This window comes from Chlamydotis macqueenii, chromosome 8, assembly GCF_036417535.1.
Source record: "Chlamydotis macqueenii isolate bChlMac1 chromosome 8, bChlMac1.mat, whole genome shotgun sequence".
NCBI lineage: Eukaryota > Metazoa > Chordata > Aves > Otidiformes > Otididae > Chlamydotis > Chlamydotis macqueenii.
Window position 1 is genome coordinate 27158017 of NC_141563.1, and position 14254 is coordinate 27172270.

At 49.9% G+C, this 14254-nt stretch overlaps 1 protein-coding gene across 3 annotated transcripts in view; it reads right to left on the reverse strand.

Moving 5' to 3' along the window:
* The window catches only part of ERI3 (ERI1 exoribonuclease family member 3), a 131523-nt gene that overhangs the window by 78533 nt on the left and 38736 nt on the right, over positions 1–14254 (reverse strand). The gene's annotated exons all lie outside the window — the stretch shown is intronic.

Genomic DNA, 14254 nt, shown 5'->3' on the forward strand with positions numbered 1-14254 from the left:
CCACATCCAGGCTACTGACACCTTCCAGACCAAAAACATTCTGAACTCTTCTCCACAGTGGCTAACACACAAACATCTGGAACATCTGGGCTGTCCTTAGCTAAGTGAACTCATCACAAATCCCTGCAAAACCATCCTGCTCAGCCAGTGGCTTACAAGGCAGACAGAAGGACTGACGATTCACCTGTCATGCCCTGGTGCCTGGTGCCCTTTGGCCTTTATGGTTAAAACACCGCATGAGATGTGAAGGAGGGAAAGAGGCTCCAACACATTCGTTTTTTGGGTCCTAATGCTGCAAGCCCAACTTTTTATGGCTAAGAAAGCAGAGGTTGTTTTCCAAGCAGGTGCTGGGAAGAAAGGAGCAGTCGCTACTCTGAAGATGCAAGGTGCATCTTCATAGCCATAGCTGTCTCGCTATGGCTTTGAGCACCAGCAGTCACAGCTGCAAGCAGACATGTTTAACCTCTCCCTTCCTACAGCGAGCCGCCAGAATAGGGCTCACAAAATAAAATGGCACCAGTAAGGGAGGTGGACCGCCTGAAGGGACAGTAGGACCCCAGGATTTGGAAAGCTGTTTCTCCCACACTGTGCCAACCCCAGTGTGTTCAGATGGGAGCTACGATGCACCCCTCAGACAGGGGAGCCTGAGCTGCAAAGCCATGCGGCTTCAGCCGAGCCCGTGCAGGGAGATGAGTGAGTTTTCCCCGGCCGGTTTGATCTGATCAAGAGTAATTGATGGATCTTGTTCATTCACATACTGCTGAGCATGCCTGGGGCACTGGTCACAGGATCTTTAACTGAAGCAAAGGAACATCCCAAATAAATATGTCAACTAAATAAATGACTAAATTAGACCCGTTTGTGCATGTTAAAAGCCACAACCCCAGAGATCGGCTTTTGCAAACAGAGGGGGGATGGGGATTCTCACAACTTCCTTGGGCATCTGCGAGCTGTCAGGGGAGGACACAGGGCAGGAGGGAAGAGCTACAAGCACTAGCATCAGCTGCTCAAACATCCCAGCACAGACCATGTCCAAGGCAAAGACTTCTCCCACTCTCCATAGGGGAAAGAGTGAATAATCCAGACTGGACTTCAGACTCAAGGCAGAAATTCAGGAACAAGCTCTGGTCTGATGTGGATATAGGCCAGACATGCAGCCTTGAGCTGGGGGATGCCATCAGCACCTCATCCAGTAGCGGCTCAGCCCGGCTCCAAACCCTCTGGTGAAGAGAGCAGCATCTCTTCAACCCTACAAGCAGTCTCCCAGTGAGGAGATGAAGAAGGGACACAGATAAAGCACCTGCTGATAATGTGAGGCTCAGGGTAGCACATTACCAGAGTGGTTTGGTCTCAGTGCTGCCTCCATTTCTACGGAAAGAAAAGGAGGAAGTTGGCAAACATTTCCAGGGGAATCTCTGGGAAATACGTGGCCAACAGAGCCAGCACACAGTGGGCCCTGGCAGTGTACTGGCTTTGTAAGCCCTGCTTAGGCTAAGAAAGGAATAGACTCTGTGCCAAAACCAAATGCCTCATCCTGAAAAGATATACCTAGGAGCAAGAATTTAAGTCATACAAACACATTTGAATAAGGAGGTCCAGGGGAATCTCTTTGAAAGTAGGAAGCCTGTCAAAAGCAGGAGCTTGCAAGCAGCAGGGCTGTGGCGATTTGCAGGGTAAGCAATGTGACTTGACAGCACGGTCTCATCTCCGGGCATGGCTCATCTGATGCTAGCACCAACGCGCTGAAATAAACCACCTGGAGTCACTCCTCGCAATTGCACAGCCGTCACATAAATAGCAGCCTGGTCCATGCATTTTACAGCCATTACACATATGTCTGCGACATCCCGTAGTTGAATGGCCCACCAGCCCCAACCAGCACCCTAAGAAAGCTTTTCCTCCAGGAAAGCTGTTTTCTATTGGTGCCTAAATTAAAAAAAAAAAAAATCAAACAAAAAGGAACCATTTTAAACAAATGACCAGCCTAATACAGACACATAATCAGCTTTGCCTCTCCTTACACTGTTCACATTTAGCTAGAGGATGAGGACAGGAGCTTGCAAAAGGTATGTTACTAAAAGCTGTTTCTCCTCCCAACCCAAGAGGCTTCCATTAATACAGGTCTCAGCCTAGCTCCAGTTAGAGGAATAATTATCATTATAATCTCGCTTAAGATTCGGATAGGGCCCAGGAGAAGTGAGTACAGCATCCTTCTTGTTAGCCACAGGAATTGACAGCTAACCACCCAGTGCAATGAATGGGTCTAAAGCGTTTCCATCCCTGTGGGACCAAATGGCCCAGCAAACTGGAGAGTCTGGTTCTACTTCCACCCTGAGACTGATGGCAGTACGCCCTGGGCGCTGGACAGTGGGTCTTTAATTGGAGAAAATAAATGCTCCAAATAAATATGTCAACTAAATAAATGACCCATTTTTCTAAACAAGTAACAACCCCAGAAACTGCCTGTGATGCTGTGTGACCTAAGGACATTCCCCTTCCCTCTCTGTGCTCCTGCTCCCCTCATTTCACATTAACACCAGAGAGACTTCAGCAAGTTTTTCAAGCATTGGAAGATCTACGCTCATGCTATAACCTGGGTGGGCTGTCAGCAGCACAGACCAAAGCATTAGTCCGTTCCCCAGGCTGGAAGATGCAGGCCTGGTGGCTCCAAGTCAGCAAGGACATGGCCACTCAATGCACTTGCCTTTAGCGAAGGATTGGCCTACGGGTCTGGTCTAGTCTGGGCTGCACAGTGCTGCCAATACAGGGAACCAGGGGCTCTCACTGCACAGAAACTAGGTCCTTAGGTAGCTACGGGAAGGAAAACGTCCCTGCAATGTCTCTTCCCCAGCTCCAAGCTTGTCACCTGCAACAGTCCCCCAGTCCACAGCCTGGTGACCAGGCAGGAGTTTCTCCAGCATCTTCTTGGTGTTGGAGTGAATAAGGGACACCTGTGACTCTCCTGGAGAACAGAAGTGACAGGGCCTGTAAGGAAGTATCTCAATTTACCAGGGTCACCATTCATTTGAGCATCTCATTTGGTAAGTGCCTTCTAATGCTCAGTATGGCTCCTCGCTCCTGCAAAATTCAAGCTCAGTCACTGGGGGCAGCTTTGTCTGAGCAAAGAGCTCTGGAGTCATCCCTTCTTCAGGTAAGGGTGAAGAGAAATGATGTCAGTTTTCACTGCATTCAACATCCCATGATCGCTCCAGCTTTTGAACAAGTTCTTGCTCCTTGCTGGCTCTCAAAACCACCTCATAAGCCAAACACCATGGCTTCAGGTATGACTGTACCTGATAGAGAAACCTGAAAATAGCTGTGGGGTTTTCCAACCTCCAATGAGGCTCTGGTAAAGTTTGTCCTCCCAGAAGCAGAGATGTGAGCGCACAACCTCTGCCCATTCCCAAAACACAGGCCCCCTTGGGACAGAAGAACAAATGACAGCAGGTAGCATGCTCTCCTCTGCCAGTCAAGCAAGTCCAAGTCCTTCTTGGACTATGGTCAGCAGCAGCAGCTCTGCACCATTTTCAGAGGTTCATCACCCCAGGCTCCGATTTCCATCCAGCTCTGCTCTGCTCCTCCACTCCGCAGGGTAAATGGGGCCTGGAGATGAACAGGATGCAAATAGGAGGCGAGGTGACATGGCTGCATTTCTCCCGTTGAAGCAGGCTCTCTCTCCAAGGCGGCAAGAAGCACACAGCTCAGTGGTGATAAACGGCCTTGCTTTAGTTATCACTTTCCTTAAGTTAAGGAGAGCAGCCTAGTGATGGATGGGCTGGAATTCGGTTATCAGGGAAGGCTGTCAGCCAGAGTTGCCTATCTCCACACACATTTAGCAGGGCGTCATTATGCGATGGCATGGAGTTAAAATATGACCAAGGGTATTGAAAGAAAAAGAACAGGATTAAAAAAAAAAAAAAAAAGCAAATTGAGCAACAATAAAGGAGCATGAGGCAAGAACGTTATCGTACTAGTGACACCTTTTATCTCGGTCTGGTTAGCTAGAGCAGGGCACAAATTGGTCCTTCCTCCACTATTGTATCCTCTTGTACAAACAGAGGCAGATAAAATGTGTTACCAGTGTGATAGCATATCAATTTAACCCTAATTATCTAGGGGGTCAAACTAAGAAATAGGGGTTTCTCATTTCAACAGGTTCCTCCATCTCCGCTCGGAGCCACCACATTAATATGGAAGGGGGAGGGGCAGTCGTAATTGATTTCCGTCACTCAGGTGGTCCTGGCATATAAAAAATTAATGCTTGGTTTTCCCAACTAATCAGAGCTGGTTAACGTCCATCTGCTTCTGGGTTCAGGATGTCAGGAGACAAAGAAATTGGTCCACTTTCTACACATTGGGTGTATTGATACTCAGCCAGTTAAAAGAATACAACCCTCTATGGGGAAGATAAAGGGACATTAAGTCTTGGTTTTTATAGACGTGGTCTCAGCCTTCCAAAAAAATCCATGCCCTGATGACCTCGGGTTGTAGGAGATGCAGAACATTTTAATTGTGTCCCAGCCAACCCCACTGCAGTGGGCTGCAAAGGAGAGGGCGGGGAGGCTCCTGCCCTGGAAATGCTTCACTGAAGGAAGGCTGGAAAGCCAGAAAGAAGTTGCTTGGATGCTGCAGCACACAACAGCAACAAGGTGATAGCCAAAGAGAGGAGCTGTCAAACTTCCTCAGCCTTGCACCCTCGTTCAAAGCAAGGCATGGCTCTGGTCCACACAGTGCAGAGGTGCTGCTGTCTTTTGGTGTAGAGTGGGATGTCTGCCAGGCCAAGAGGAAAGCTTGAGTGCCCTCTCCTAATAGAGAAAGCTACCGAGGGAACAACATCCTGTGCTAAGGCACCTGAGATGTTTTAGCAGAGAAATGGCACCATGACAGGCAAAGCCACATATGTCTGCACTGAACCTCATGTGAGCTGGAACCCAGCTAGGAATTTAAAGCAGTTTAGGTAAACCCGCATTCTCCCAAAGAGGTCCAAACTTGGTTAAAACAGTAAGTCCCAGCCAGCAAGGTTCAATGGCCTGGGGATGCAAAGGGGAGAGACTCTGCTCTGAAGCGCTGAGGCTGCAGGAGCATCCTACAGAGCCACAGAAAGCCTGGCTGGGCCTTGCCAAAACCACCATGCTGGGTCAGGAGGGCTCTGACAGCGCCATGTCACAGCATCCGCACATGAGCGGAGCATCCTGGGCACACAGCACAGCCCAAGCCATGTCACAGCCTGTGGGAATTGAAGCACGCTGATGCACACCTCCAAAAAAACCCCCAAGCCCCAACTCCTCCATCCCAATAACTCAAGCTAGACTGGAGCAGCTTTCCTGCATAATCCAAGGCTTTGGCAGGTAGATGTCTCCTCCCCAGCATTGGAGTCACCATGTCACTCAGAACAAAGAGGCAAGGGCAGAGCCAGTCTCCCCTCATGCTCCTGTCCAAAGTGAAGGACAGAGGGATGAAGCCCCTGTCAGACCTCTGGCACCTCACTCACACGCTCCTCAGCCCCACAGGCCTGCTGAGGAGCTGGAGGAGCCCACCTGTCCTTGCCTCCCACCAGATGAGCCCTTGCCAGGTGACTGCACTCTGCTCTCAGCGGGCACACCCATGGAACTGTCCCTCTGTGTCCCCTGTCACTGCAGGCCAAACCATCCCAGCATGGCAGCACTTAAAATTCACAAGCAGTAGCTGTGGAAAGACAATACATTTGGAGAGGATCTGAAAAGACCTGGGCTTTCACAGAAACCCTGCGACAGGCCCCGTTTCCCTCCCTGTTTGCTTTCCTTCCACCGTCTCAGTTCTCTCAACCACCCCCAAACTTGTCACAGTGCAACAAGCCGATGAGCCACACATCAGCTTTAAATATCAGCGTGCATGAAGCAGGGACATAAGAGCAGGGAAGTGGGAACAGACAGAGCAAGCCTCCATCGCCTGTCAGGAAACACTAATGAATTTCAACACCAGCAGCCATTGCTTCAGACGGGCTGGCAAGAAGAGGAGACGGAGTTACAGCAAGGAGCCTTTGCAGGAGCAGGCTGCCTCTTTTCAAAGCCCCCTCTGTTAATAAATGTCATCGCCAGGCGGGCTGCAGCAGTCCTCGAGCCGGGATGGGGTGGGTCGGGGGGGACAACAGGCAACTGACAGCACTCGGGACACCTGGGCAGCACAGCCTTTTCTGCTGCATCCCCAGACAAGAGCCAGGAAAAGGAAGCACGAAGCTGTCTCCCACTAAGGTCCCAGTACCCAAAAAACAACCCCCGCAAGGAGCCACGCGTGCAACTCCAACATCCTCCAGTCCTGTTCACTGGGATGGATGGAGGCTCTACAGGAACCGGTCCTTGGGATGGGCAGAGGGATGCAAAGACATCCAGATGTGCTGCCTGTGTTCCCAGCAGTAGCAAAGGGTTACAGAGCAGCCTGGCCCTTTGCTTACACAAATGCACTCCCCAGGCAGCGCAGGAAGAAGCATCCAGCACAGGGCACCGCATGGCAACCGCACCGATGCACAACATGAAGGTCAATGCAAGTCTTCTTTACAAATGTCAACCTGTCATCTCTGGATATTAATGAGGGCTGACCAGCAGCTAAGATGCATCCATGCTCCATTAGTAATAAGAGAGGCACAGTGCAGGAGAAGAGCACACACCACGGCATGTGGAGGCACCAGTGGGTCCGCAGGGCCCGGGGAGGTGTGGTGATGCACAAGATATAACCAGGGCCACTCCAGATGCCCAGGAAGGAAAGCAGTCGCCACACAAACCCCTTCACTGGAGTGTGTGTTATCTTTTACCATCAATCTTTAATTGGATTAGTGTAATGAGGCCAAAAAAACCCAGGCTAAACAGCGAGGCTAATACCTGGCACTTTCAGACCTTCCTTTCTTTTCCTGTGATGCCCATTCTGGAGAGCACGGCTTTCTCTCTCTCTCTCTCTCTCCCAGGCTTATTCCCCTGCCTAGGAAGCTGAAAAGGCAAGCTGCAAGCCTCAGCACTTGGGACTCTCAGCAGCGCTGGCTGAAATGCCTGAACACCCATCACCCATCATATGTAACAGCTGGATCTCTCTTCTCTAAATTTTTGCTGGGTAATAAGAAATTTGGGAGAACCTCAACACTCATGCTTTCCAAGCAGCTGTGAATGGAAAAGGCTGTTACCCCAGCCTGCAACCGGAGGAATGTGTACACTAGGAAAGTAATTCTGCCACAAAAAGCACACAGGGCAAGCGCCTCATTGTGACTCGCTCGTCCCTGCAAAGCACTGTGTGTCTTCCACTGCCATCAACCTTAATGAAACATGAAGGCATTTAACACCATTCGAGATCTGGCCCTTTTATGGGTATCTGCCTGTGCGTCAGCTAGATGCTGGCAGAGATGCTATCTCAACATTAAAAGCAAGGCTGTAACACAGCAGGTATTCAGCCTCCCAACAGAAGATGTTCATCAACAATTGCACACACATGATGCTACAATAAATCTATGTGCTACTGCTTAACAGCTTCTCTTAAAAAGATTCATAGCCCTATTTACTGGGCCTGATTCTGCTGCTATGCATGTGGGAGTAAGCCTGGAGTAACTCTACCTGGAGTTAGTAAGTAGCCAGTGAGATCAGAATTGAGCTTTTTGATTTTTAAAAAACTACTTAATTACCATACAGGAAACCAGAGTTTGCTGGCTCTGTGGTTCAGCTGAGGTTAGGAGTGCAGCAGGCAGAAGCTCTGCACTCCTCCACATGGAGTCCTCTAGATTGGTGAAGGGGTAGAGCAAATGCTCTCCCCAGCCCTTCCAGACAGTGGGTGGATTTCCCTTTGACATCAGAAATGCATGATGCTGCTCCCAAGGAAAGAGAAACTGGAAAGCCTCCAAGGCTGAGGTCGCCCCCTCAGCCTTGGGAACCTGACACTATGAAAAACCCTTAAAACCAGATTTCTACACACAAGCTTGCTGTGACAGTCCATCTGCTTACTAAATATGACATTCTACAGCATCTTATGAACAGGAGTGCACAAGATTGGACACCGTGTATATCTGCCACACAGGCATGTTCTCAGTGAAGGTCCCCTGCCGTGTCCACAGGCTGCAGCAGGTGAACTTCCCATTTGTCATCAGGAAAAACTCCTTCACCATGCAGGTAATAAAGCACTGGAACAGACTGGTGGTGCAATCTCCTCCCCTGGAGATGTTCAAACTCATCTGGAGAAGAGTCTGAGCAACCTGATCCAAGTTTCACGTTAGCACTGCTTTGAGCAGGGGGCTGGATTAGAGATCTCTAAATTATTCTGTGATTCACACTGCAGCAGAGCCTGATTACACAGAGCGTGTCCTTTCTCTGTCTATATGGTCTCTTATGAAGTCTTTCACACAGACACTAATTTAGCAATCGCCTGGTCCTCTGCATACAGCTGTTTATAAAGAGGGAGCATTCAGACTCCTACTGCAGAATACCGTAATTCCGCACTGAGTAAGGGAATATAGCTGGTGCAATGGATGCACCCACAGCGCATCGTGCCTAAGCCCCCTCAAAACCAGAACAAGAACTAAGCTAAAATTAAACGTGCTTCTCCTCCCACTGCACAATTTCCATTGCAGAAGCATTTCTCCCCAGGAAACCGGAGCATGCAAGACCTAGAGCAATGCGCTGCTCTAGAACCGAGAAGACACGTCCTGCCCCAGTCCCTCCTCTGACCTGCTGTGTGACAGGCAAGAGGAAACCTCGCCTCTGCCATGCCTTGCCTGTCCAGACCATTTAGTGTATAAACTCTTTAGGACAAGGGTTTCTCTGCTATGAGTCATAAACTGCTTAGTGCCTAATGGTAAAGCCTATAGACGCTTAACATAATACAATCATGTCACTTAAAGGCCATTAGTCTCCAGTCTAAACAGCACTTCTCCAGTCACAAAGGGGACCTGCGACTCAGGAAGGCAGGATAAGGCAGGATAAGGGACGTGGGTGGCCAGTAAGGTCACTGTACTTGCAGACACCCGACGTGAAGCCCCAAGCAGGACAGAGCCAAGCCGAACGGCGTGGGGGAAAGCCACGGCAGCTCTAGCCATCGAAGAGCTTTATCTTCTGGGCTTTCTTGAACCATCCGAGTCAGCTGAAAGCCCCTGCCTGCCAGGTGAAAATCCTCTCCACCTCCAGCCACAGTTGCACCGCTTGCAAGGGGAGCAGGAGCTCCTCACCCACACAGAGGGTCTCTAGCCTTCTGCATTACCTCTTTTCACACTCACTGAAGCAGATCATCTGTCTACAAGAAAATATGCCATTCTGTCTTATGACACTGTTTGAACCCCTCTTCTCTCCCAGCACCATCTCTGCCCTCCTCTGGCACCACATCATCCAGGTCTGCTCTCTCAATTGACTTCTGTGATTGCCGCCTCTTCCCTCTACCCAGTAAAGTGAAGAGAGGAATCCTATAAGGAGCCAATGGGATGTGCTAAACCCCCTCCCTGTCCCTTCTGATGATACACAACCCAAAATTACAGGCACAACAGCTCCATGGGCTCTCAGCACAGCCTCCGGGCTGGCAGCAGTGGGGAGCCTGGCATACCGCGTAACGGGGTTTGAACGTGGGTTTCTGTGCAGCTGCAGGTTACATCTGCATGAGGGTAAACAAGTTTGTCTTTTCCTTGCAGGGAAGAGACCGCTCCCCACCTCCAAGCACAACCTGCCATTAGTATTTGCTTCGCCGGAGAGAAGGAGCCACGAATCCTCCAGAGCAAAGGACAAGTGCAGCAATTAGGATGCAGGGGCTGCGGGAGCTGTTTAACAGCATGACCCAGAGGTCAGTGCCGCCAACTCCCAGCCCTGCATAAATATTGCATGAGTTGGGGAGAGGGGCTGTTACAGCCACCCTCAGCGCCAGCCCTCCCCCCTCCATCGCCACTCTGCATCTAGCTAGATACGCCAGCAACATTATTTACAGATGTGACAGTTGGGAAAATCACTTGAGTAACCAGGAGAATGGGAAAAAGGGCTGCTTGGTGGAGCAGGCACCTGGGAGAGAGCTCCCACCCGCGCCTTCTGCTTCCCCTTGCAGGGTGCTGCTCCGTGCAGGTAACTGCCAGGCAGCACAGCCCATTCTCAAACTGGAGGATGAAATACCACCAAGAACAAGGAGGGGAGGCTGTGAGCTCCCCTCTCAAAGGTTGCCCAGGGGTTTGATTATCAATGCCACTGAAGGACACTTCAGTCAGCAGCTGCTTTCCGGTTTCCTATCAGTATCTCTGCGAGACTCTCCCTTTGGAGGCAGCTTTATAGCAACATAATGAGAGGCTTAACAGAGAGCTTCCCCTCAGACTCTGTCCATGTAGTCTGCAGAAGGGTCTCTACTCCAGCACAGCCACAGTGGCCTCATCCCTGTAGAAACTCCCCCAGCTGCTCTGTTTGGTAACAACGACCTTCTTCAGCTGGGACCTGTCTGCTGTTTATTCTCTGAAGAATCATCTTCACCTGGAGCTTCAGCCACACTGATTGACACCATCCCTACTGTATCCTGGAAGGACCTCTTGTTCCTCTGCCCATTTTTTTTTTCTGGAGATGCCAGTTGACTGCACACTTGCCATGATGCTCTACACAAATACAAACCTACTTTCAGGTTCACTGAGACTGGAGGCTCCCAAAGATGAGGACACAGGCCATTCTTCAACTGCACCAGCAGCCCATGAATTCCTAGGGGCACACAGCTAACAAACATTATTGCCTCGGGCAGCACACAAGGGCTGCAAGATAGGAAACACAGCTTGGATGTGCTTCTGCCCACAATACTCCTCCAGAAATTCCTCTGCTGCTCTGTGGCTGGTTGCTGAATTCAGAAAAGGCAGAAGCCTGGTCCTACCATTCTCAGCTTTCCTGAACTCACTGTGCAATTAATGGGCTTAATTATTGATGGTAAAGGCAGGGAAGGGAGGAAAGAAAGAAAAAGCCAACGAGAAGGGAATGATGTGGGGGTGGCGGGCGCCAAAGGTCTCCAAAGATCTTCCCTCAGCCTAGGAGCAGAGAAAGAGCCCCTAGCCGCTCTGCTGCTCCCACGGCCCTGCTCTAATGCTCCCTGACATGCCTCTGAAGACAGCGAGCTGTTTGCAGTCACCACCGTGATTTGTTAGTAATTATTTTCACGGTGTCACACTGCTGTCACTCTCTTAACAAAGAGACAGGCAGCCCGAGGCTGCCTGCGAGAAAGAACCAGCAGAGAAAAGCAATTGTCAGGCACCCAGGGATCCTCTTTGCTTCCTGAGTTTCACAACCAGAGTCCTTACCAGCTTCTGAGGAAACTTCTGAGGAGAAGTGGCAAGTCAGAACCATCTCCTATCCTGGTCACAGCAAGAGCAATTAATTACTTAGCCCCCTCCTAATTTCAACTTACCTGTAAATCCAGTGCAAGACCCAGGTGCTCAGAGCCCCTTAAGCCAGCGATTTGCTTCAGGCCTGCAGCAAATGCAAAAAACTTTGGCAATTGATGACTTTCAGTGCTCTCCTTGCAAGATCCCATTTCTTTTCATGTGGTCTTGCCATTAGACAGCGCTTCCCAAGCATGGCAACCCTGATGACAAAACCCTGCTTAAGACCCTTGCACGCATTAACTCTCCACACCAGCCACGTGTGCTCTCCTTACACATCTCACTAATTCCAGCAAACTGCTGTGCTCCACATGGCAGTAACATTTCACTTGGCATTTTGCAAAGCCAGGGGACCTCAGCAGCTTCCTCACACCTGAAATACACAGCCTAACATCTTGCCATCTCTGTTTTCTCATATGCAGCATGCTGATTCAACAAGAACCTCCCCTTGAACCACCTCCCATCCATTCATCTCACACCTGCTGTGCAACCGCAGTCACTCATCCTTCAGCTGACTTGTCAGCCCAAGGGAATCACTCCTTTCCCAGTAAGTATGGAGCCTGCTTGGGCCCCCAAGAAATGGAAGCTCTTTTGGCACCCAAAGCGTCACACGATATAAGGATATAGGAATGAAAGACACACCTGGCCAGCTAGCCCTTAAAGTGTTCTTGATCTCTACACAGAAAGCAAGTGGACTTCCTCCAGAGCAATTCAAAATTTGAATCACTCCCAGCAGAAGCGTTCTTCCCCTGCCTGCTTACTACAGCACACAAGGGTCAGTCCCTGCTGCCGCAGGGAGACCTGGGTATTAATTCACCCTCTCAGCCCGCAGAGAGTTTGGAAATACATAAGCCTCACGGTCTAAGCAAAACCATCCTGCAATTAACTGCATGGAAGAGCACTGAGTCAGAGGGCAGCTCCTTTTCAGGGGTCCTTTTAATAACCAAGAAATGGCACATACATGCTGTGAAGAATTAGGATCACCATTGGGAAGCTAAATGGTCCATAAAATGTAACAGTTCTCTTCAGAGCTGGGAGCACAGCGAGCTGGAGGAGAGGTCTTGGCAATCTCCCACCAGCCTCCTCCCTCTGCCCGGTTTGCAGGGGACGCACGTGAAGCCAGGCAGGGACGCAGCTGAACCCAGCCGGTGCCCAGGCACCTCTGGCACGCTGGCTGACCGTCAGCACCAAGACCTGGCTCAACACCCAGATGGAAAAAATGAAGCAGGGAAATTAGATATGACCAAGAGGGCACCTACAGAGGGAAGACAAAGGCTGTCCCAGAGGGCAGGGGCTGGGCAGAGGGCAGGTGAAAGCCCTGCTCAAAGACAGGCAGACAAAGCTGGCGAGACCAAGGCAGGACTAAATCTGGGGCAGCATACGCTTCCCTGACAACAGCTCTGCCGGCACACCACACTGCTTTCTCAGTCTTCCTCCCTCCACCTCCTTTATTCTGCTCTTTCTTCTAGTACCACCCCCATGTACCTCACGCCATTGCTAACACCTGGTCCAGAGCAATCTCTGAGCACAAGACACCATCTTCAGGTGCCAGGCTGAGGGCAACACCGTTGCCAAACACACAGAAAAAAGCAACTCCAATGTGGAATGGACTCAGCTCTAAAAGTTAGTCTGCAGCTCCAGTGTCCTCCCAAGAGTCCTGCACACAGCCAGCCATGCACTGCTCAGGATACAGAGTCGCTGGACAAGGACAGGAGAATATGCTGGAGGGAAAATACCAGGGATGACCTCAAGATGGCCCAGTAGGTCTTTGCCAGCCAGGAGCTTCGGGAGGAAAGGGACTGAACCCATCCAGGAAAATGGCTCCCAACAGAGAACAAACACGCAAACAAAATAAAATGCTTTCAAGAAAGCTATTGACTCACACAAGGCTTGAATAGAGCAAGTGAAAGAGGAAGGATGCTGCTCCCAGGCTGGCAGTATTTTTCAACCAGAGCTCTCTAAGCAGAGAAGCCATGAGAGCATCACTCCCAGCCAAGCCACTGGGAGGGCATCACTGGTGCCAACACACAACTGCTTTGCTTCGGCTGGGAAGTAAGAAGAGCCGGGCTCCAATAGGAGATAGCTGATATTTTAGCCCCAGCATGAAACACTACAGTTGTCTAATGCTAGAAAAATTAAGCTTTTTGAAGTAATACAGAAAATTCACACTTTGTGAAGCTAATTCTATTTTTCACACAGGCCACAGACAACAAAATTCAGATGGCAAACAGTCCTCCAGTGGTTTATCCTCTGCAGTCCCCAAGCCAAACAGCTTTTCAGTTCCCCAGGGCACAGGATAACCACGATGCTGAGTTGCTATTAGAGGGCTCCCTCACACAGACAAAGGCCAGGGTGTGCTTTTTAGCAAATATCCATTACAGATCCATTGATTTTGAAACCATTTTGCCTGAATTCACTACAACACTGGACACAGAATTCACCTTAGTGATTCCTGCAGCAGAGGGAATTATGGTTCCTTACTGTATGAGCAGATGACACCAAGACCAAGAACTTCCATTCAGTTCAGTGTGACTGCTTCCCAACATAGCTTGAGTTAAGTCATCCAGGGATGGACAATCCACCTTCTCCATTCATTTCCCCATCCCAGTGGTTCAGTGCTGGAAATAAAGTACTTGATGCTACGAATGTTTCATTCCTTCCTTACACTGTAAATTAATTCCAAGTTTCTCCACCATCTTTCATGCTGTTTTCAACTTCTTTGGTCCTAATTCCCAGGCAACAGAGACTGTGCTCCCCAGAGTGCATTGGGCATCACAGCTCAATAAATCTGTGGCTCCTACAGCCCTGACTATGACAAATGTCTTTGCTATGATGCGCCAGACAAGTAGCAGACCTGAAGGTGATAGTCCATTGCATGATGATCCATATGCAAAGATTTCATGTCCGAAGCTTAACACAAAG